Below are 22847 nucleotides of genomic sequence, written 5' to 3' on the forward strand. Positions count from 1 at the left end.
TGGGCTTTTAGAAAATCTACCATTACAAGTGCCCAAAAGCAAAACTAGAATTAACCAAGAGCTTTGTTCAGTTATCACACAAATATGAATTCCAAGTATTCACTCACAAAAAATACTGACAATCTTGGCGGTTGAAATTTTGTAGCCGTCATGGAGTTTATTTTGATGAAGTGAGAAGATTCTGTAAAGTAGTATAATTTTTGCGCTATTATATATGATAGTAGTGCCTGAATCAGACATGCGCCCATTAAAACATCAGTTGTTATTTGTGAGGAGACAGCTGGCCAAAGGGGTACCCGATATGAGTGATTGTGCCGATCACCAGAGTTTGACCTTGGCTGCTATGAACTCTCAGACCCAGAAGTAAGGCTTTTGAATCCCTAGAATAACGGAAACTATCTTCCAAAGTTATTTTGTTTAAAAACTGTTCTGAAGAGACTCAGCCAAAGTCTTCTGGATTAGAAGGAGTGTGGAGTATTGCCGGGCAACCCTATATTCAGTCAATTCAAATGATCTACTAGGAAACCAGAATTAAGATCCTCAGAGTGGATATATACTTACCTATACGAAGGCCCAAACTCGGAGAATTCACCCAGGGGAGTGCTGCAAAACAGAGAGGGATCAAAGATCTTCTTGAGTCCACACGTGCTGCTTCTAGGGCCCAAAGGGACACAGAGAGAACTTCTTACTTCTTAATGCAGGAAATAGGAAGGACAGTTATAGCAGAATTTGCTGATACTCTGTAGGATATATATTTGGGTAAAATTATGTATTTTAACATATTAGGAACCATCATTCACGTGGTTATAATTTATGCTCTGGTAGAAGGATACAGATAAATGCAATTAACACAGAGAATATTGAAAGAGGAAGAAGTTAGTCCTCAATGTTAATTATTATGCATACTTTCCCCCAACCTTGAAAATTAATAAGAACATTACGGGAGGAAGATGGCGGTGACATAGGTGGGAGCAGAGTCCACTTCCCCTTGGCACCAGTGAAACGCCTAGCTGATCTGAGGAACAGAGCAAACAGCCAATGGTATTCCAGCATATATGAAGATCGGAGACCAAAAATTGTAGAGGACATTGAAAAATGAGATGGTAAGAAGAGTGCTTAAGGACAATAAGGTCCCTGGGACCAGAGCGGGGACCAGGGCAGCTGAGGCCCCTGGCTGGGGCCACAGGGTCTGCTGCAAGATTCTTGGGAGGGAGCCAGGATGGGCTGTGTGAGAGGCAAGGTACTTGTTTGGACCAGGGGGGCTTGAATAAAAGGAATTTCTTGAAAAGAAAAAGAGAAAATATAGGCACTCAGCGGCTGTTTAGAGAACTCTCCGCAGCAGCGGTGAACTCCTGTGCCCCTACCCCCGCAGCCCCTGGACTGTGAACACCGTATAAGCAGCCCTAGCACACACCTGAAGCCAGGTTGGCGTGCACCCAGATCAGCAGCCTGGGTGCCCACAACTGAAACCCTGAGTGGGTGCGCATCCTGATCAGCAGCCAGGCTGCCCGGGCTCACAGGCCCAAAGCCGGGGATCAGTGTACACCCAGATCACTGGCCCGGCTGCCTGGGCGCACAGGCCCAAAGCACCCATGTGGGTGCGTACCCCAATCAGTGGCATGGGGCCCACACCTGAAACCCCAGGTGGGCACGCACCTCGATCAGCGACCTGGGCGCCCACACCTGACACCTCGGGTGGGTGCACACTCTGATCAGTGACTCTGCTGCCCTGGCGCAGAGGCCCAAAGCCAGAGATCGGTCGCAACCCAATCAACAGCCTGGCTGCGGGCAACCACAGCTGAAGCAGCGGTTCAGAACAACTCTGACTTAGCCCCTGCGCACAGAGCCCTGCAGGGCCTACTCGCTCTCTAGGAGGAAGGCAGAATGCCCAACAGAGGGGAGCTGCAGGTCTAGGGGAGACTGCATTCCCTGGAAAGACTTGACCCAGTAGGGGGCTGAGCTACCCTGAAGGAGCACTGAGAGCTCCTAGCATCTAAGACAGCAAAGAGCAAGAAGGTGGAGCGTGAGTTGCCCCTAACTGGTGCACCTCAAGGACAGCACAACTGGTGAACTAAAGGCCTAGGGGGGATCAGAAGGACCCTGAGGAACTGGACTGCAGGCTGGACAACAGCAAAGAGTGTGGCTCAGGAAGGAAGAAAAGTGAAACCAATCCCTACACCCACCCCCTCCTGTTTCACGTACAGGAAGACCAGCAGAACTAACCTGACCGGTTTAAAGCCAGCAGAAGACTTTTTTTTTTTTCTTTCCTCCTTTCCCCCTGAATTCCTTCTTCCCTTCTGTCCTTCTTTCTTTTTTTATTCCTTCATCCTTCCATCCTTTACTTTTTTTATTCCTTCTTCCTGCCTTCGTTTATTTATTTATTTATTTAAATTTTTGTTAGAATTCCTTCTTCTTATCTTTCCTCTGATATTCTTTTATTCTTCCTTCCTTCCTTCCTTCCTTCCATTCCTTTTCTGTTGCTTTTTCCTTCCTTCCCTTCTTCTCTTTTTTTTTTCTTTCTTTCTCCTTTCCCACAGGTGAGACAATAAAACCTGGAGTGCTGAAAAGACCAGACTTGGACCCTGTTAGAACCATAAACGTCAGCTCAAGACCAGTGAGCTCAAGAGATTAAGGAGATGGCACCACTGAATCCCACTGGCATTCTACCATAGAAGTTCATACCATAAACCTAGGGAGTCAGAATAGATCAATTTAAGAAGCAGAGGCTAACAAGAAGAGTCTCACAAACAATGGGAAGACAAAGAAACAATCCCCAAATGAAAGGAAAGGAGGAAGCCTCAGAAAGAATGCTAACTGAAATAGAGGCAAGTCAACTATCAGAGACTGAGTTCAAAGCAATGGTTATCAGGAAGCTCACTGAGCTCACAGAGAACTACCAGAAACTACAGGGAAACTACAATGAATACACTGAAAATTATATCAACATGAAAAAGGAAACAAAAACTATCAACAAGGGCCAAGAGGAAATGAAGAATATGATTTCGGAACTGCAGAACACAGTAGAAGGAATCAAAAGCAGACTCGATGAAGCAGAGGATCAGATCAGCGAGCTGAAAGACAAAGTAGAAAAAAACACCCAGAAAAAGCAAGAAAAGGAAAAGAGGCTCAGAAAGAATGAAGAGGGGTTAAGGGAAATACAGGACAACATGAAACATAATAATGTCCACATAATAGGGATACCAGAAGGAGAAAAGGAAGAGCAAGGGATAGAAAACCTGTTTGAAAAAGTAATGATGGAAAATTTCCCTAATCTGAGGAGAGAAAAAGTCACACAAATCCAGGAAACACAGAGTCCCAAGCAAGAGGAACCCAAAGGGGCCCACTTCAAGACACATCATAATTAAAATGGCAAAATTCCAAGACAAAGAGAGGATCTTAAAGGCAGCAAGGGAGAAAAAGGAAGTAACATACAAGGGAGCCTCAATAAGGTTAGCAACTGACTTCTCAAAGGAAACGCTCCAAGCCAGAAGAGAATGGCAAAAAATATTCCAAGTACTGAGAACCAGAGGCCTGCAACCAAGGCTACTTTACCCAGTAAGGCTCTCAATCAAGATAGAAGACCAAATAAAGAGTTTCCCAGACAAAAGAAGTCTAAAAGAATACACCTCCACGAAACCAGCTCTGCAAGAGATGCTAAAGGGACTGCTTTAAGGAAAGGAAGGAAAAGAGAAAGAGAGAGGAACACAGGTAGGAAAAAATGGCAATGATTAAGTACCTATCCATAATAACCTTAAATGTAAATGGATTAAATGCTCCAATCAAAAGACATAGAACAGCTGAATGGATAAGAAAACATGACCCACACATATGCTGCCTACAAGAGACCCACCTCAGGACAAAAGACATACACAGACTGAAAGTGAAGGGCTGGAAACAAATTTTCCAAGCAAATAGACAGAAAAAAAAGCAGGGGTAGCAATACTCATATCAGACAAAATAGACTTCCAAAGAAGGGCCATAAAGAGAAACCCAGAAGGTCACTTCATAACACTCAAAGGAAGAATCCACCAAGAAGACATAAACATTGTAAATATATATGCACCCAACATAGGAGCACCCAAATACATTAAGAAAATCTTGGAGGACTTCAAGAAAGAAATTGACAGCAACACAATTATAGTAGGGGATTTTAACACTGCACTGTCAAAGATGAACAGATCTTCCAAACAAAATATCAACAAGGATTTTGTGTCACTTAACAATACCCTAGAACAAATGGAATTAACTGATATATAGAGAGCTTTTCATCCCAAAGAAGCAAAATACACATTCTTTTCAAGTGTACATGGAACTTTTTCAAAGATAGACCACATGATAGGACACAAAGCAAGCCTCAAAAAATTCAAGAAAATTGAAATGATACCAAGAATTTTCTCTGACCACAAGGGACTGAAACTAGAAACCAACCCCAAAGGAAAAATCCCAAAACACTCAAAATCATGGACACTTAACAGAATGCTATTAAACAACAAATGGGTCAAGAACAAGATTAGGGAAGAAATCAAAACCTTTCTGGAAACAAATGAAAATGAACTCACAACAACCCAAAACCTATGGGACACGGCAAAGACAGTCCTGAGAGGGAAGTTCATAGCAATGCAGGTCTACCTTAAAAAGATAGAAACATTTCAAACAAACAACCTAACACTACACCAACAAGAACTCGAGGAACAACAACAAAGACAGCAAAGAGCAAGTAGAAGGAAGAAAATAACCAAGATCAGAGCAGAGTTAAATGACAGAGACTAAAAGCACAATTCTAAGGATAAATGAATCCAGGAGCTGGTTCTTTGAAAAGAGAAACAAAATTGACAAGCCTTTAAGTAGGCTCATCAAGAAAAAAAGAGACAGGATCCAAATAAATGTAGGGAACCATTCTAAGCATGGGAAATGTGGCTCAGCCCCCACTCGGAAAAGCCAGTGGGGAGCAAGCAAGGTTAGCGGGCAGGACCCACATCCACAGATAGGTTCTCCATTGGGAAATCAGGCCTGGATTGTACCTAGACTGCTATGAGACTTGCTCTTGCTAAAACTCCCTCACCCTGAATTGAAGCAGCAAATGTTTACTGAGTATATTCATCTTCCTAAAGTCTGTGCTAAACCACCCAAGTATGGAGTGTGAGCAACTTCCCCCTTGAGCTGTAACATCCTTCTCTTTGAAGTAATTAGCAGCTTTCTGTCCTTTGTTGTCCATAAAAGGTAATCACCTGTGGTGAACCTGTGCATAGTAAATAAGGATCCCCTCAATGTAATATGCCCAATAAAACAATAAAAGCCTGTCCAGGCAGGGGTCAGGGGCCCTCTCTTTAACTTGGAGAGCAGGCACGCAGCCCCTGTTTCTCCACAGGATTTCTGTAGTCCGTGTGTATTTGAATATAGCAACCACAACAGATCCTGCTGACTAGGATTCACATTAAATAAACACAATTAGAAGTGAAAGAGGAGAGATTACAACTAATACCACAGAAATACAAAAGATTGTAAGAAATTACTGCAAAGGACTGTATGCCAAGAAATTTGAAAACCTCGGTGAAATGGATACATTTCTAGAAAAATATAATCTTCCAAAACTGAATGAAGAAGAAGCAGAAAACCTGAACAGACCAATAACAGCAGACGAAGTTGAAGCAGTCATCAAAAAACTCCCAACACACAAAAGCCCTGGACCCCATGGTTTCACAGGAGAATTCTACAAAGCATTTAAGGAAGAGCTAACCCCTATCCTTCACAAACTATTCAAAAAAATCCAAAATGATGGAAGACTCCCAAACTCTTCTTATGAAGCTACATTCATCCTAATCCTAAAACCAGATAAAGACATAACAAAGAAAGAAAACTTCAGGCCAATATCGCTGATGAACATACATGCTAAAATTCTCAACAAAATATTGGCAAACCTCATCCAGCAATACATTAAAAAGATCACACACCATGACCAAGTGGGATTCATCCCAGGGATGCAAGGATGGTACAATATTCACAAATCATTAAACATAATACATCACATCAACAACAGCAAAGACAAAAATCACATGATCATATCAATAGTTGCGGAAAAAGCATTTGATAAGATACAGCACCCATTTCTGATAAAAACACTCAGCAAAGTGGCAATAGAGGGAGCATTCCTCAACATCATAAAGGCCATATATGAGAGACCTACAGCCAACATCACACTCAATGGACAAAAACTTAGAGCTTTCCCACTAAGATCATGAACAAGACAAGGATGCCCTCTCTCACCACTCCCATTCAACATAGTATTGGAAGTCCTAGCCACAGCAATCAGACAAGAAAAAGCAATAAAAGGCATCCAAATTGGAAAGGAGGAAACGAAACTGTCACTGTTTGCAGATGACATGATAGTGTACATGGAAAATCCTATAGACTCCACCAAAAAACTACTCGACCTAATAAATGAATTTGGCAAAACAGCAGGATACAAAGTCAATACTCAGAAATCAAAGGCATTCCTGTATACCAACAACGAAACATCAGGGGCAAAAATCAGGAAAAAAAAATCCCATTTGATATAGCAACAAGAAAAATAAAGTACCTGCTTTATTTGTACAAATAATTGTATACCAAATATTTGTATCTTCTTCAATTTCTTTCTTCATTCTTATAGTTTTCTGAGTACAGATATTTTCCACCCTTGGTTAAATTTTTTCCTAGGGGTGTGTGTGTGTGTGTGTGTGTGTGTGTTTAAGCAACTGTGAATGGGATTGCTTTATTTCTCTTCCTGAGAGTTCATTATTGGTGTATAAAGGTGCCACTGATTTCTGGATATTAATATTTAACCCTGCTACTTTGCCAAATTATGTATTAAATCTAGTAGGTTTTTGGTGGACTCATAGGATTTTCTATGTACGACATAATGTCATCTGCAAATAAGACATTTTTACTTCCTTCTGTCCAATTTGGATGCCTTTTATTTCTTCTTCTTGTTTGGTTACTGTGGCTAGAACTTCCACTACTATGTTGAATAAGATAGGTGAAAGTAGACATCCTTGTCTTGTCCCTGATCTTAAGGAAAACAATTTTAGTGCTTGCACATTGAGTATGATGTTGGTTATATGTTTTTCATGTATGGCCTTTATTATGTTGAGGCAAGTCAATTGAGAGTTTTTATCATAAATGGGTGCAGGATTTTATCAAATGCTTTTTCTGTTTATTTGTATAATCATGTCATTTTTATCTTTCATTTTTTATGTGATGTATCATATTTTTTGATTTGTGAATATTGTAATAACCTTGCATCCTTGGAATGAATCCCACTTACTCATGAGGTATGATCTTTTTAATGTGTTGCTGGATCTGATTTACTAATATTTTATTGAGGATCTTAGCATCTATGTTTATCAGGGATATTGGCCTAAAATTTTATTTCTTTGTAGTGTCTTTATCTGGTTTTGGAATTTGGATAATACTAACCACATAAAATGAGCTTTGGAGTCTTCCCGCCACTTGAAATTTTGGGGATAGTTTGAAAAGATAGATGTTAGTTCTACTCTAAATGTTTATTAAAATTCACCTGCTAAGCCATCCAGTCTGGGGTTTTTGTTGGTTAGGAAGTTTCTTCTTTTAATGCTTCAATTTCACTAGTTGGAATCTGTCTGTTCAGATTCTCTGATTCTTCCTGATTTAATTTTGAAAGATTGTATGTTTCTAGAAATTTATCCATTTAGTCATATTGTCCAATATTTTGGAACATAATACTTGTTCATAATATTTTCTTACAATCCTTTGTAATTTTTAGTGTCATTTGTTACTTCTTTTCTTTCAGTTCTTATTTATTTGGTTTCTCTCCCTCTCTGCCTCTTCATCTTTGCTGAGTCTGATTAAAGGTTTGTCAATCTTGTTTATCTTTTGAAAGAACCTGCTCTTGGATTCATTGACCTTTTGCATTGCTATTTAGGCTGTATTTCTTTTATTTCTCCTCAGATTTTTATTTTTTCCTTCCTTCTACTCAATTTGGTCTTTGTTGTTCTTTTACAAGTTCCTTTAACTGTAAAGTTACTTGGTTTATTTGAGTTTTTTCTTGTTTCTTGAGATAGGCCTGTAATGCTATGAATTTCCCTCCAAGCACTCCTTTTGCTGTGTCTCACAGGTTTTGGGTTGTGATCTCATTATTTGTTTCAAGAAGTCTTTTGATTTCTTTTTTGATCTCATCATTAACCCATTCATTGTTTTGTAATATGTTATTTAGCTTCCATGTTTTTGTCTGTTTTTCAGTTTTCTTCTGCTAATTGATTTCTAGTTTCATAGCATTATAGTCAGAGAAGATGCCTGATGTGATTTGAATATTTTTAAATGTATTGATACTTGTTTTGTGTCCTAACATGTGGTCTATCCTAGAAAATGTTCCATGTGCACTCGTAAAGTGTGTATATTGTGCTGCTTTGGGGTGAAATGCTCCGAAGATCTAATTTAAATCCATTTGGTTTAGTGTGCCATTTAAGGCTCCCATCACCTTGTTGATTTTTTGTCTGGAAGATCTATTCATTTTGCCAATGAGGTGTTAAAATCACCTACTATGATTGTATTTCCGTCATTCACTCTCATTATATCTATCAAGATTTGCTTTACATATTTAGGTGCATACATAGGTCAGGTGCGTAAATGTTTACTAAGGTTATATCATCTTGTTAGGTTGCTCCCTTATTATGTAGTGTTCTTTGTTTCTCACTATAGTCTGTTGGGAACCACCCTGCCTGGTTTCAGGGGCTGTAACCCCCCATGGTTAAGGCTGAGTCAGAGTTGGGACCATAAGCCACTAAGGAGACAAAGATTATCTCCCTGGCAGGTGTGCCGCCTATGCCCACTTCACCCTGCTTGGCCCTGAGCTTGACCAGTTAGCCAATGATGGGTAAGAGTCCTCAAGGGAGGATCAACCTAAGACAGGCTCTGGTCACCAGGGATAAGCTCGCAGGGAAGGACTCGGGGGGCTGTGGAAACAGGGGGTGATGGACCCTCGCCCCTCAGCTTTGAGGGCTCGGTCTTTGAAATAGCCTTAGTCCTCATCTGTCTGCAAGAAGTCTCCTAATCTCTTGGCTGCCTTACTTCCCTTGCCTGACTTAAGCCTGAAGCAATAACAGAGGACAGTGCAGTCCTGTGCTGGGAGGGGTGGATTCCCTGGGGAATCATGCCTAAGAAAAATACATACATTCCTGTGAAACCTACTTAATTTGTACCGTCAGCTTAAAAGATAAGGGTCCAGACCTGAGATGAGTCTGGTGCCTAAAGTTTTATGGCCCTCTAACTAATTGGCTGTAACTCAGAACAAGCCCTCAAAATTCTCTGTAAATCATGTATTGTTTAACCCTTACTGCCTAACAATGATTGATGAGCTTTATCTATATTCCTATGCGAATGAACCTAATAAAAGCCCATGGAGAGAAAGGCTCTGGGCCCTTCTCCTTTGAGAGATCGGCCACCTCTCCTCCCCAAGCAGATCATGTCTTGGTAGTCTTATTCTTCATCCATGGCGGACAGCAGGGCTGCGTTAAAGCCCCCTGACAATAGTCTTGGTTTTAAAGTGTATTTTGTCAGATGTAAGTATTGCTACATTACCTTTTTCCATTTCCATTTGCATGAATTATCTTTTTTCTATTTAGTCTTTGTGTATGTTTCATTCTGAAGTGGGTCTCTTCAAGACAGCATATATATTGGTCTTGCTTTCTTATCCATTCAGATACCCTATGTCTTCTAATTGGAACCATTAAGCCACTAACATTTAAAGTGATTATTGATAGATATGTATTTATTGCCTTTTTATTTGTTTAAATATGTTCTTCTGTTTGTTTTTTGTTATTATTGTTGTTTTATTTATTTTTTCTTTTTCTCTTCATCCTCTTCTTAAAACAAGCCTTTTAACATTTGTTGTAATACTGGTCTGGTGGTAACAAATTCCTTTAGCTTTTTCTTGTCTGGGAAACTCTTTATTTCTCCTTTGATTTTAAAGAAAAGCCTTCCTGTGTAATATACTCTTGGTTGTAGGTCAGTGCTTTTCATCTCCTTGAATATTTCAGGCAAATCCCTTCTGGCCTGAAATGTTTCTGTTGAGAAATCATGACAGTCTTAAGGGATCTCCCTTGTAGGTAAGTAACTGCCTTCCTATAGGGAACTGTTCCACGCATGGGAAATGTAGCCCAGCTCCCACTTGGAAAAGCCAGTGGGAAGCGAGGTCCAGCACACAGGACCCATGCCCATGGACAGGTTCTCCCGTGGGGAATCAGGCCTGCATTGTACCTAGGCTGCTATGAGACTTGCTTTTGCTAAAACTCCCTCACCCTGGATTGAGGCAGAAAATGTTTACTGAAGTAGCTTTAACTTCCTAAAGTCTGTGCTAAACCACGCAAGTAGGGAGTGTAACCAGTTCATTCACTTTCCCCCTTGAGTTGTAACATCCTTCTCTTTGAAGTAATTAGCCGCTTTCTGTCCTTTGTTGTCTGTAAAAAATAATCACCTACAGTGAACCTGTGCATAGTAAATGAGGACCATCCTTGATGTAATGTGCCTAGAAAAGCAATAAAAGCCTGTCCAGGCAGGGGTCAGCTCTCTCTCTCTTGGGCTCTCTCTAGCCCTCTCACTCTCTCTCATTTAGAGAGTGGCCATGCCGTCCCTTTTTCTCCACAGGATTTCTGTAGTCCTTGTGTATTTTTCTACTGCTGCCACAACACAGGATCCTGCTGGCCAGGATCCACATCACCTTCTCTTGTGGCTTTTAAGACTGTCTTCTTGTCTTTAAACTTTGCCATTGTGATTATGATGTGTCTTAGTGTGGGCCTCTTTGGCTCCATCTTGTGTGGAACTCTTCTGTGTTTCTTGCCCTTGTGTGTCTGTTTCCTTCACCAGGTTAGGGAAGTTTTTGGTAATTATTTCTTAAAATAGGTTCTTGATCTCTTGCTCTTTTTATTCTCCTTTAGGTACCCCTATGAGGCAGATGTTGTTATGCTTCATGTTATCCCAAAGAACCCTTAAACTAACTTCAATTTTTAAATTCTTTTCTGGTCTGATTGAATGCTTTTTTCTACCTTGTCTTCCAAAATGCTGATTCAATCCTCTTTTTCATTTAATCTACTGTTCATTCTTTTTAGTGTATTCTTTATTTTAGATATTGCATTCTTCATTTCTGACTGGTCTTTTTTTATGGTTTCTATGTGCTTTTTCATGTTGAGCTCATGTTGAGCTCATGTTGAGAATCCTTATAATCATTACTATGAACTCCATACCTGGTAAATTGCTTACCTCCATTTCATTTAGCTCTTTTTCTAGAGGTTTCTTTTGTTCTTTCATTTGATACTTGTTTCTTTTTCTTCCCATTTTGGCTGCCACTTTGTGCTTGTTCCTCTTCATTAGGTAGATCTGCTGTGACTCCTGGTTTTGTTAGGGTGGCCTTACATAGTAGGTGTCCTGTGGGACCCAGGGGCATAGATCTCTCTGCTCACCTGAGTTGGGTGCTCTAGGAATGTTTCTTGTACACATTATGTAGGCTCTCTTTCTGTAGCTGACTCTTAATTCCTATTGGTTCAATAGTGTATGGGATTGACCTTCAGGCTAGCTGACTGTGAGACTCAATCCCCAACACAGAGTGCAAGCTGCTCTGCAGGTGATGACCACTGGAAGCAGAATTTGCCTCAGCAAGTTTTGGTGCCTGTTGAGATCTCCCTGCTGATGTGTTGCTTGTGCAGCTTTTTGGATCCTGCTCTGTTGTTGTCTGAGTAGCCACTGGGTATGTTGGTTCTGAGTCTCTTCAAAGGGACTCTGGTGTACACCTATGTTAGATGCTGCCTGTGACTGGCCCTGGGCAACTTGTTTGGTCTATCATTGATCCGCAGCTCCATCTGTTGGTCCTGGGTGTTTGCATAATGGACTCAGATATGCACCAAAACTGGCTTTTACCAGGATCAGGCCATGGAGAGGGTAAGCTAAAGCATGCTCAAAGCATACAGAGGACCACCTCTGCCTGCAGGTTGTCAGACTTAGTCACTAAAAGAGCTTCCAGCTGTGCTCTTCAGCAGGGCATAAGCTCCACAGGGTGGGGTGAGAGGGAATCCTGCAGGTGGGGCTATTGTTTCCCTTAATGTTTATGCTACATGGATGGGGCATGATCTGCCTAAGAATGATGGCTACTTCAGTATGAGGAATAACTGAGCACAAGATCCTGGGGACTGACACTTCAGCTCTTTCCCCAGATCCACTAACCTCAGAACTCCTCATGAGGCTCCAGTTTGCTCTGTTCTTCCTCTGTTAGAGCCCAAGTTAAGTGGTTGCAAATGTAATTTTATGTATTGGTCCTTTACAAGGGTGGTAGTATCTCTATCTACCTCTCCCTGGTTAACAGAAACCTTGCTGCTTTTCCCACAGCCAGATATTATATGGGTGCCTATTCCCAGTTCTGGTGCTTCAGGCTTAGGAACCAGCTTGGGTTATAGAATCCACACTTCTCAGGAGGAACCTCCCTGCATCTGATGTATCTCTCCAGAACTTTAGCTACTGTCCATGGGAACCCAGCCAACTGTCTCCCACCTCCACACTTCCTACCAGTCTAGATGTGGCTTCTTCTGTCATTTCTTGGTTATAAGGCTTCTCTCCAGCTAGTCTCCAGTTAGTTTTTCAGGATGGTTTTTCTATAATTTCATTGTAATTCCGGTTTGGTCCTGAGAGAAGGTTAGTCTAGCTTCCTCCTACTCGGCCACCATCTTAGATCTCCATTAAGTGTTTTCAGCTTCTCTACTGAGCTAGGTCTTATGCCAAGCTTGGACCAGACAGACCCAAGCAGTAGCTATTGAGGGGCTCCAGAAAAAGAGTTTGGAAAGGCTGAAAGGGGAGGGTAAAGAAGAGTGGGGTCTGGGAGCTTTTGAGATTTGTGTATTTGGGAAGGGGTAGAGTTTGTGACCTCTTTCTCAGCCTCATGGTATGTGCTCCCAAGAACAAGGGATCTTGATAGGCCAGGACGGGCAGGGTAAATGTAAAATGCAGTGCTTGAGCTGGGTAGAATTCAGAAACTGCAGATAAAGAAGAAGGGCATTCCAGGCAGGAGGGAAGACCAGGGAGCAGGATGAGCTGAGTGTGTCTGAGACATTGATGCCTAGAGCATGTCATTGCATGTGGTTGTACAATGGTTGGCTAAGGTAGAATGTTTCTATGGCCAAATGTATTTCCTACCTAACTTACTTTACAGCACAGAGTGACTGTAGACTATGGAAAACAGACCATGCTTTTGTTATCCTACATGAGTTAGGTGTCTATTTTGTCCATAACATGATGCAAACAAAGATGCTTTCTTCAGTAATTTTCATAGTTGCCAAGACTCTTCTTACAGAAGATATTGTGTTAAGCAGAGCCCCGAGACCACAGTACAGAAATCATTAATGTTTGCTCAACAAGAACTCAATTGCTTTTCTTCCTATTGGGCTTGTTAGGCAACCTCCTTATGAACATTGATTGGTACTATGTTTACTTAGATGATTGGTTTATACCTAATCTGAATTTTCCTGCCAAATCAATTTTTGTAGTCAGAATTGGGGTTAAACAAATTTAAAATAAGAGGAAAAACCAGACCAAATTCTACTTCATACTATATAATGTTAGAATAAACTTCCAATAAAGATGTTAGATATTTTATAGTTGTCAGATTAAAGTAATTAGAATGAGTCTTCTAATCTGTTACTTAATATTTTATTTCCTATAAATTTGAAAATGATTGTTATTCAATATGATTTGATTTTTCATGGAAAATTTATGACCCATGAGTATTGTGCAGAGAAAAAAGATAAAATTACAAGTAGGACAATATTAATTTGAACATTGTATAAGATGTTTATCTTTTTTTCACAAATAATACTTTATGTACCTTGAATAGACATTAGCACTCTGATGGCTTTATGTGTATATATTATATCTATCAAATATTCTGATAAGATTTGTCACTCTTAGCCATTTTTAAATTTATCATATCCATCCTACTCATACCCACTTCAAATTAAATCATTTTGAAATGTGACTTTTTGTATCAGTAATTCAGTAGGGCTATCATTTGCTAAATAACCAAGTGCTGGTGTTAATGCATTCTTCAAGATTTGTGTGAATTATCCAAACTCCAGTGTAGATGCATTTGTAAACAAAATGATTTCACTAGCCACTCTAGAAACACTTTAGGCCTTCCTGGAAACTACAACCTATGGAAAGGTTTAACAGTCATACCAACAAGAGTCCAAATGGTAACATGGTGCTTATAAGTGTTTCCAAGTTCATATATTTAAACATTTTCTTATCCTACTTTTTCAGGAGAAAATATAACCTCAGATATTATGACAAATCCTCTCTTTTGTCTAATTTACCCAACTCAAGGTGGCTCCCTATGTTTTGTGTAAACCTGGAGAGAAAGCATGTGGTAGCAGGAAGACAGGATAGATTAGAGGTGATAAAATCTGGGCCCATTTCCCAGATTTTCAGTCTGGCATTTCCGATATGGTCTTGGGCATGTCACTGATCCATCTAAGAATTAGTTTTCTCTTTTGACCACTTGGAGGAGAAAGATCACTAAATCATTGTAAAAATTACAGTCAGAACTACTTTAGAGTTTCTGTCATGAATACATCCTGATGAATATTGTTTCATATGTGTATATGTATCTAAAAAATGAAATAATAATTATACATTCCTGGCTTTCGATTCTAAATGCTTACTGTGATGAAAAGGTGTAAATTAAATAATTAGATTAACATTGATTGATGGGACCTGTGTCTACAAGTTTAAAACAGTCTGCACTTTTGTCTTCATGGCTGAGTGATAATTAGCAGGAGACAGAGTTATCAACACTTAGCACATAGATGTGAAGACATCCACTGCTTATATAGAACAGATGGACTATAGATACTGAATCTTTTCATACCTTAAGTAATCTGCCTCGACGTTGTTTTCCAGATGTTTTAAGGTATGATTTACATGAGCCAGTTTGTAAGTTTTTAAGATGCAAAATTACTTCAATAAGGAAGCTTTTCAAAAAGTTGTTTTTAAAAGACAATTTTTAGAGCTTTTTTAGTAGTTAGAATCTAAAAAAAATACCAAAGGTATATTCAGCAAAGCAACACTCCATCAAAAGCCATGTAGAAAAGAACTGTCCATAGACACATTGTTTTGGCTGGGGGTACAGGGGGAAGAAAGGCATTTCAAATTCTCTCTTGATCTTAAGTGTAAATTTGTGAACCATTGAGTGAAGCTACCAGCCCAGAATAGCAGCCTCCCAACACGTACCATGCTGCCATTTAAGTAGAAAGTCACTTCCTAGGTGACACTGTCCTACATAGTACACCAAAGCAATATACGGATGCCCTTCACCCAGAATTTATCCTGCACTGTTTTAACTTTTCCCACTTACAAGCTTTTTGGTATGACTTATAAGGTTCTGTTGTCACTAGTTAAGACAATCAACATTATTGGACTATTTACTTTTTAAAGCCAAAGAATATTTGATTACATAGCTGGAAAAAGTAGAGTTGGTGTTTACCCAGATACTACAGTGAACATTAGCAACATGTTAGAATTCAGTACCAATGTGCTTTTTAAAAAATATTTATTTATTTATTTTTATTCAGTTACAATTGTCTGCATTTTCTCCCCTTCCCTCCACCCCACCCCAGCCAGTCCCACCTCCCTCCCCCACCTCTACCCTCCCCCTTGATTTTGTCCTTGTGTCCTTTATAGTGGCTCCTATAGACCCCTCTCCCCACTATCCCCTACCCACTCGCCTCTGGCTATTGTTACAATTTTCTTAATTTCAATGTCTCTGGTTATATTTTGTTTTCTTTTTTCTTCTGTTGATTATGTTCCAGTTAAAGGTGAGATCATATGGTATTTGTCCCTCACCGTCTGGCTTATTTCACTTAGCATAATGCTCTCCAGTTCCATCCATGCTGTTGCAAAGGGTATAAGCTCCTTCTTTCTCTCTGCTGCATAGAATTCCATTGTGTAAATGTACCATAATTTTTTGATCCACTCATTTGCTGTTGGGCACTTAGGTTGCTTCCAGTACTTGGCTATTGTAAATTGTGCTGCTATGAACATTGGGGTGCATAGGTTCTTTTGGATGGGTGTTTCAGGGATCTTAGGGTATAATCCCAGCAGTGGAATTGCTGGGTCAAAGGGCAGTTCCATTTTTAGTTTTCTGAGGAAATTCCATACTGTTTTCCACAGTGGCCACACCAGTCTGCATTCCCACCAACAGTGCACTAGGGTTCCCTTTTCTCCGCATATTCTCCAACATTTGTTTGTTGATTTGTTTATGTTGGCCACTCTAACCGGTATGAGATGGTACTTCATTGTGGTTTTAATTTGCATCTCTCTGATGGCTAATGATGCTGAGTATCTTTTCATATGCCTCTGGGCCCTCTGTATGTCTTCCTTGGAGAAGTGTCTGTTCAAGTCCTTCCAATGTGCTTTAATTTACCTTTTCTATTTTCAGATGTTGCTTTCTTCCTATGCTCTTAGACACATCCTCTATTTATCCATCCATTCACCCATACATTTATTCATCTTCCTCTAGCTATATATTCCACCTCTCCCTCCCAAATGTTTTGAGATTTTAAGTTATTTCATTTCAGGCTCAGGTAGACAAGAGAGTCTAGAATGCACCTGTGGATAACTTATGGTTAGTGGGTTTACTTGCTCCTGAAAAATCCATCTCATCCTTCAACATTTACCACCTGTTGTACTCCTGTTGGGTCTATAAATCAAAATGCAATGGGGTGCAGCCAGGGCCTCCCCCAAAGAGGGGTTTTTAATGGGGTCCAGAACTCAGTTTGTCCAGGAAATATAAAAATATAGGATATCCCCACCCCCACAAGTCTGAACTGGGGATGGGACACAGGGATCAGGGCCATTGAGAGTTATTTTGCATATCAACAGTTGGGCCAGTTTCAAACCTGATATGCAAAAACAGTTATTTTACATATCTATAACAGCTGGCTAGCTTCATAAATATGATAAGTAGCCATGGCCATGCTTTGAGCCAGGGAGATGGGAGTCACTTCAACCCATAGTGTAACTGGCAGGCAGCTCCCCTTACATCACCTTCATAAGGTTTTGGAGAAGGTTCGCTCCATGCCGCAGGGCCACACCTGCCCAGACTAATTATGGCAGCCCAGAAAGGCCAGGAAAATATGGGAATGCTGTCAGTTTTAGCTGATTGTGGGAGAAGTCTGAAATGGTGCAGCAGAGGAAGATTGGCACCTGGATTTAAACCCAGGCATGGCAGCCATGTGGGGCTTACAACACAGTTTTGGGGGCGATTTTGAGGATCCCTTTACCATAGCTTAGGAAGTAGGAGAGACAATGCAAGACTAGGGATGGGGACAATCAGAGACTTTGCGGGAAGGAAAAGGGTGAAAGGACTCTCGCTGGTGGACCATGAGAAGGTGCCACGTGGTTTGGGATTAAGAACTAGAGATTGCAAGGACACAACTGATGGTGCTGGGAACCTTTGGAGGCCTGCCAATGGAGCACAGATTACTGGGAAGAACCAAGAGCTAGCCGAGCCACAGACTTCTATTTTTTTTTCCTGAGATAAGGTACCCCTGACTGGCCTGACTGGGCAAAGGTGGGAAGGAAGGACTATGTGTGTTTGTGGGTGTTTTAAGGAACTTTGGGTATTTAATGGTGACATTCTGCCATTGCTCTAAACCTCTATAACTTTTGAATACATAATTCCTCTCTTTTTCACCAAACTCTGGCATTGAGGGCCATAATCCCAATTCCTAAGGGCAGCAAGCAAGGTGAATCTAGTACAGAGACCCTGGAGGAGAGGGAGGTTCCTTTTGTAACAGTACTTTGTCTCTCCCCCATGGGTCCATTCTGTAACAAAAAGACATAGTCTCATATTTTTTTAAAAAATGTAATAGGCATAAAACAAATATATTGAAAAGTAATTACCCTGTTAAGGGACAAATGACTCAGATGAAGTCCTGGGGTAGTGAATTGGAGTTTATTTACGCATGTGGACCCAGGGGAGGCAGTCTCCAAATTCTGGGCCCCGGGGCAAGACAAAAGCCTGCTTATATAGGCAGGGGGCTGACCATTACTATTGGCGCGAGAATGTGGGTCGGAGCATGGCGCAAAGCGGGAAGCAGGGGCTTACAGAAATAGAAGGTGGAAGTTAGCATGGCTGCTTATGGCTTGGCAGGACTTTCTTAAAATGGAGTTTAGCTTTCCTGTCACAACCCTAACCATTAATTAACAAGAGTATTTAAAGTAATGGAGAATGACATCCGGTGAAGTGAAGGTCACCTTGGATTGGTTAAGCATATCCAAGACTGTTTCAAAACAGTCTTTGTAAAGGCGATTGTGAGTGTAAGTTTGTGTTGGGAACAGTGGAAACAGAGAAACAGGCAGTGCTAGAGTCTGCTTAAGAAATGAGAGGCTATTTCACAGGGAAGATGCCACTGAGGTTGTCTTTAAGTAGGACCATATTATTTGCCTGGCATTTCAGTGAGTGAGTCATTTGATCACAAAAAGAATGTTTAAAGCAGGGAGAAGAAATACTGAGTTAGGACAGAACAAGGCATGTTTAGAGATCAGCAACTTGTTTGTACTATTGGAATACAAATGTTTAAAAAAAAGGGTGAGGACCATAGGTAGGTGGGGTATAAATACAGTAAGATCTTGGTACCATAATCTAAAAATCTGTACATATCTAGAGTCAGTGTGTCAAAATAATATGGAGACAGATTTTTGACTTGATACAGAAATATTTCAACAGTAAGAGACAACGCTGAAGCAGGAAGGCCTCCCCTTTGTTTCTATTTGGAGGTCCTTAGAAGGGAATGAGTTATGAATTAGTATAAAAAATAGCTAGGAACTAAAGATGAGTTATAAAGATGTGAGTACTTTGTCACTGAAGGTGTGCAAAATGGACCTTCTTTATATGTCAAAGATGTTGTTGAAGTGATTCTTTTATCAGCCATAATGTCGCATTAAGTCTCTACATGCATTTTATAGATTTGATTCATTGATAAATGAATAAGTCCCTTTTACTGGCTTTTATAACCATGTTTTAGAAGAATGAAAGAGATTTTATTCTGTGATCTAAAAAACTTATATCACACCCAGTGTTTCCATATCAATGTGTCAGAATATGCTGCATCTGTGATTGCACAGAGAAGCCAAACTATCCCTGTGGTTTCTGCTCCAGTTTGCTTTCAATTCTGCTCAAATGTGGGCATCCAATAGGACGGTTTCTTTATCATGAGACCTGTGGCCCTCATCCCTCCATTCCTCATTAGTCTGCGATCTCTCCAATTTCCAGGATGTGAACCTGGTTCAGGATTTCTTTGACACCTGTTACTACATCCACTTAACTTCCTCCTGCACCACCTGTTCTCTTTTGAAGACATTCTTGTGTTCTCTCCATTATCTATGTTCTCACAGGTTTGCTTATCAAAGGCTTATAGCACCCCAGCAGAGGACTAGATTTGCTATGTACATTTTTAATTTTGGATTTTTTTTTCTTGTGACATGAAGGTTACAAATAAATTATATAATGTTATATAACTCATACTGATAGCAGTGAATTCATTGAATAAATAGTTCGGGGCACATATACCATGCCAGACACTGTTCTTAGCACTGAGGACTAACACTGCAGTGTTTAAGACAAAGTACTCTGACTTTGAGCTCCTTATATTCTGATAAGGAAGGACCAGCTAAAAACTTATAATACAAACAAATACATAAATAAGGTGTTTCATACAGTGATAATGCCATAAAGCAAACAAAAAGGAATATAATAGTGACTGGGCTGGGCTATTGTTTTTAGCTAGCTCAGTCAGAGAAGCACTCTCAGAGGAAGTGGCATTTGAGCCACTGCAAAACTGATGGGAGGAGGAAGATGGCCAGAGGGAACAGCAAGAGCCAAGCCCTTAAGATTGTACCAACATGGCCTCCTTGAGGGAGAAAGAGAAGAGCCATGAGAACTACTGCCCAGCAGGTGGGGGAAGGACTTGTAGAAATAAGACTGTTGAAGTAGGCAGGGGACCAATTCATGGAGGGTCACACAGTCTTTCCTGAAATAATTAAATATCAGTCTAATTCCATTGGGAAGCCATTGAAGAATTTATGCAGAGAACTGATAACTGAAAAAACATTACAATTTAGGGGTATCATATAAAAACAAATGTTATATTAAAATTCCTTAGGATAAATATTTTGTACTTTGAAGCTTTTAAGTGGAGAATGAGTGGCATTTTTTTTATTGTTGTTCAATTACAGTTGTCCCTTTTTCCCCTCATTACTCTCCCCTGTCCCACCCACGCACACATCCCATCCCCAATCCTACCCTCCTTTGATTTGCAATGGGAACTTTGTACATGTTTCTTGATGACCCTTTCCCTTCTTTTCCCTGTTATCCCCCTCCTACCTCCCCTCTGATTACTGTCAGTTTATTCCTTATTTCCATATCTCTGGTTCTGTTTTGCTTGCTTGTTTGTTTTGTTGATTAGGTTCCACTTATAGGTGAGATCATATGGTATCAGTCTTTCACCACCTGGCTTATTTCACTTAGTATAATGTTCTCCAGTTCCATCCATGCTGTTGTGAAGGGCAGGAGTTCCTTCTTTCTTTCCTCTGTGTAGTATTTTGAGTATTTTTACTCAAACAGATATTTCTATTTAAACTTAACCACTCAAGAATAATACTACAAATAAATGACCCTGTCAAAGACTGTCATTAAAGTTTTAATTATCTAAATTTTTTGGTTAAGAATGGGTTTCATTAGTTTATAGCCAGAATTGGTTCTTTGCTCTTCTCAGTTTTTTGTGGTGTCCTCACCAGATGTTACTCTTACTCTCTGAATGAAAATAGATTCATTCAGGTAAGAAAATATAGATAGTAATGAAAATATGTTCAGGTGATATTTTAGGTTATAGTTGTCATGGATTCCAAATGCATTTCTTCTCAAAACCCTCATCAACAAGGCTAGCATCTGTTCGAAAGAAAGTCACCCTTTGCTTTGGTTATTTGCTCATTATTTCCTAACTTTGTTCTGTCATTAGTACATTATCATATTTACAGTATAAAGCTGCCTGCTTTTTTCATCAAAGTGTTACCACTGTGGAAATTTCATTTCTACATGGTCATAACTTGCTGCTTTTCCTAGCAGCTGAATATGCTCACAAGGCTGGGTCATAGAAACATTGAATGAAAATAGCTCTGGACATGCTTTCTTTCCCACTGTGGCCCTGTCCAAGGTGGCAAGATGCTGGTATACAGCCACAGTGGAAGAGTGACTAGGGTGTTGAGGTGTTCTATCTTGGCAAAGCACTACTTGACCCCAACTACAACTTCACATGCCATCTCTGCTTTCAGCATGCCTGATATCAATTTCTTGCTCTTCTACATCTGGTACAGGTAAAGCTGAGATAAATTTGGAAGCCATACATTGTGTTTAATACCTTGTGTTTTATAAAATAGCTATAGACTTCAACTTATGGGTTTTCTTTTGAAAATTTCTGTCATAATTTTCAAGCACGTCAGAAGTTGTCATATTATCTGTGGCAGCTAGTAGTACAAATTGCTTTCTTTCATTTCCAGGAAATGCTTCTAGATGGCAACCTATTATTTGGAGGAAAGTATTGACCCTCAAGTAATATCCACACCTCCAACACCTATCTTTCCAATTTCAAGGTAATAGCTAAACGTGTGACCGTGGGTATCTGGTAGATGTTGAATGAGAAGCAAAATGCTGGAAGGTTTGTCTGTATTGGAGTACTTTGCAAATGGCTATAATATACTTTAGTAAATATTTTTGTTGCCCAAAATATGTATTACTGCGTGTATCAGGCCCCCAGGGGTATGAGATGTTCTCAGAAATTTTGAACATTCTTAACCATACACATGATGTGGAAAAATTATTATAATTGTTCAGTTGTAATATATCAAAGAATATAAACATTTATAGCAATAACATGTTAGTTTAGAATAATGCTGAGTTTTGGTTATTTCAGCTACTTTAATGGAAACCTAAACAAAAAAAAAAGTAGACTAAATCAATGCAGTGGGGTGGATAGAACAAGTTAACAAAAATCAGGATAAAGGTTTGTTTTTATATGATCACTTGAGATTATGTGAGAAAAAGGTTTCTTATCTGTATTAGAAAAAACATCCACTATTTAATATCAGAACTAACCTGGTTAACAATATGCAAGAATTAGCCAGTGTCATTTTGAGTAAGAGTTCATTGACCCTAAAGTTCAGTTCACACTATGACTGAGTTCATAGACACTTATTTAATTAACATTGTTAACATTCCAGAATGAAAGTGGTAACAAAAAAGGAATTGTCTAGAAATGAGTGGCCTATGGAAGAAGCATGGATACAGGATGAGATAAGGACATGGACAAGTCACCAAATCAGGGAAATCAAAAGGAAAAATTCATCCAAATGGTCATTTTACAGAAGCTTTTTTAAATGTTCTAGTACTACATATATTATTGCTAAATACCCAAGTTCTACCTGAAATTTGTGAAATTTCATGATTTAAAAAATAGAAGAAAAAAAGAGGCATTTTCTTTGTAATTTCCAAAAGGTATATGAATCAGAAATGTTTGGCTATTTTTCCTCCTTCATCAACTCTATGCCTTTTCTTTTTCAGTCCTCACCTTGGAATATTTTTATTGCTTTTATAAAGACAGGGAGAGAAACATCAACATGAGAGAGAAACATTGATTGGTTGCCTCCCATTCATGCCCCAAACAGGGATCAAACCCACAACCTAAGTATGTACCATGACCATGAATCAAACCTGCAGAATTTTGGTGTACAAGACCAAC

The sequence above is a fragment of the Desmodus rotundus genome, chromosome 6, assembly GCF_022682495.2.
Source record: "Desmodus rotundus isolate HL8 chromosome 6, HLdesRot8A.1, whole genome shotgun sequence".
NCBI lineage: Eukaryota > Metazoa > Chordata > Mammalia > Chiroptera > Phyllostomidae > Desmodus > Desmodus rotundus.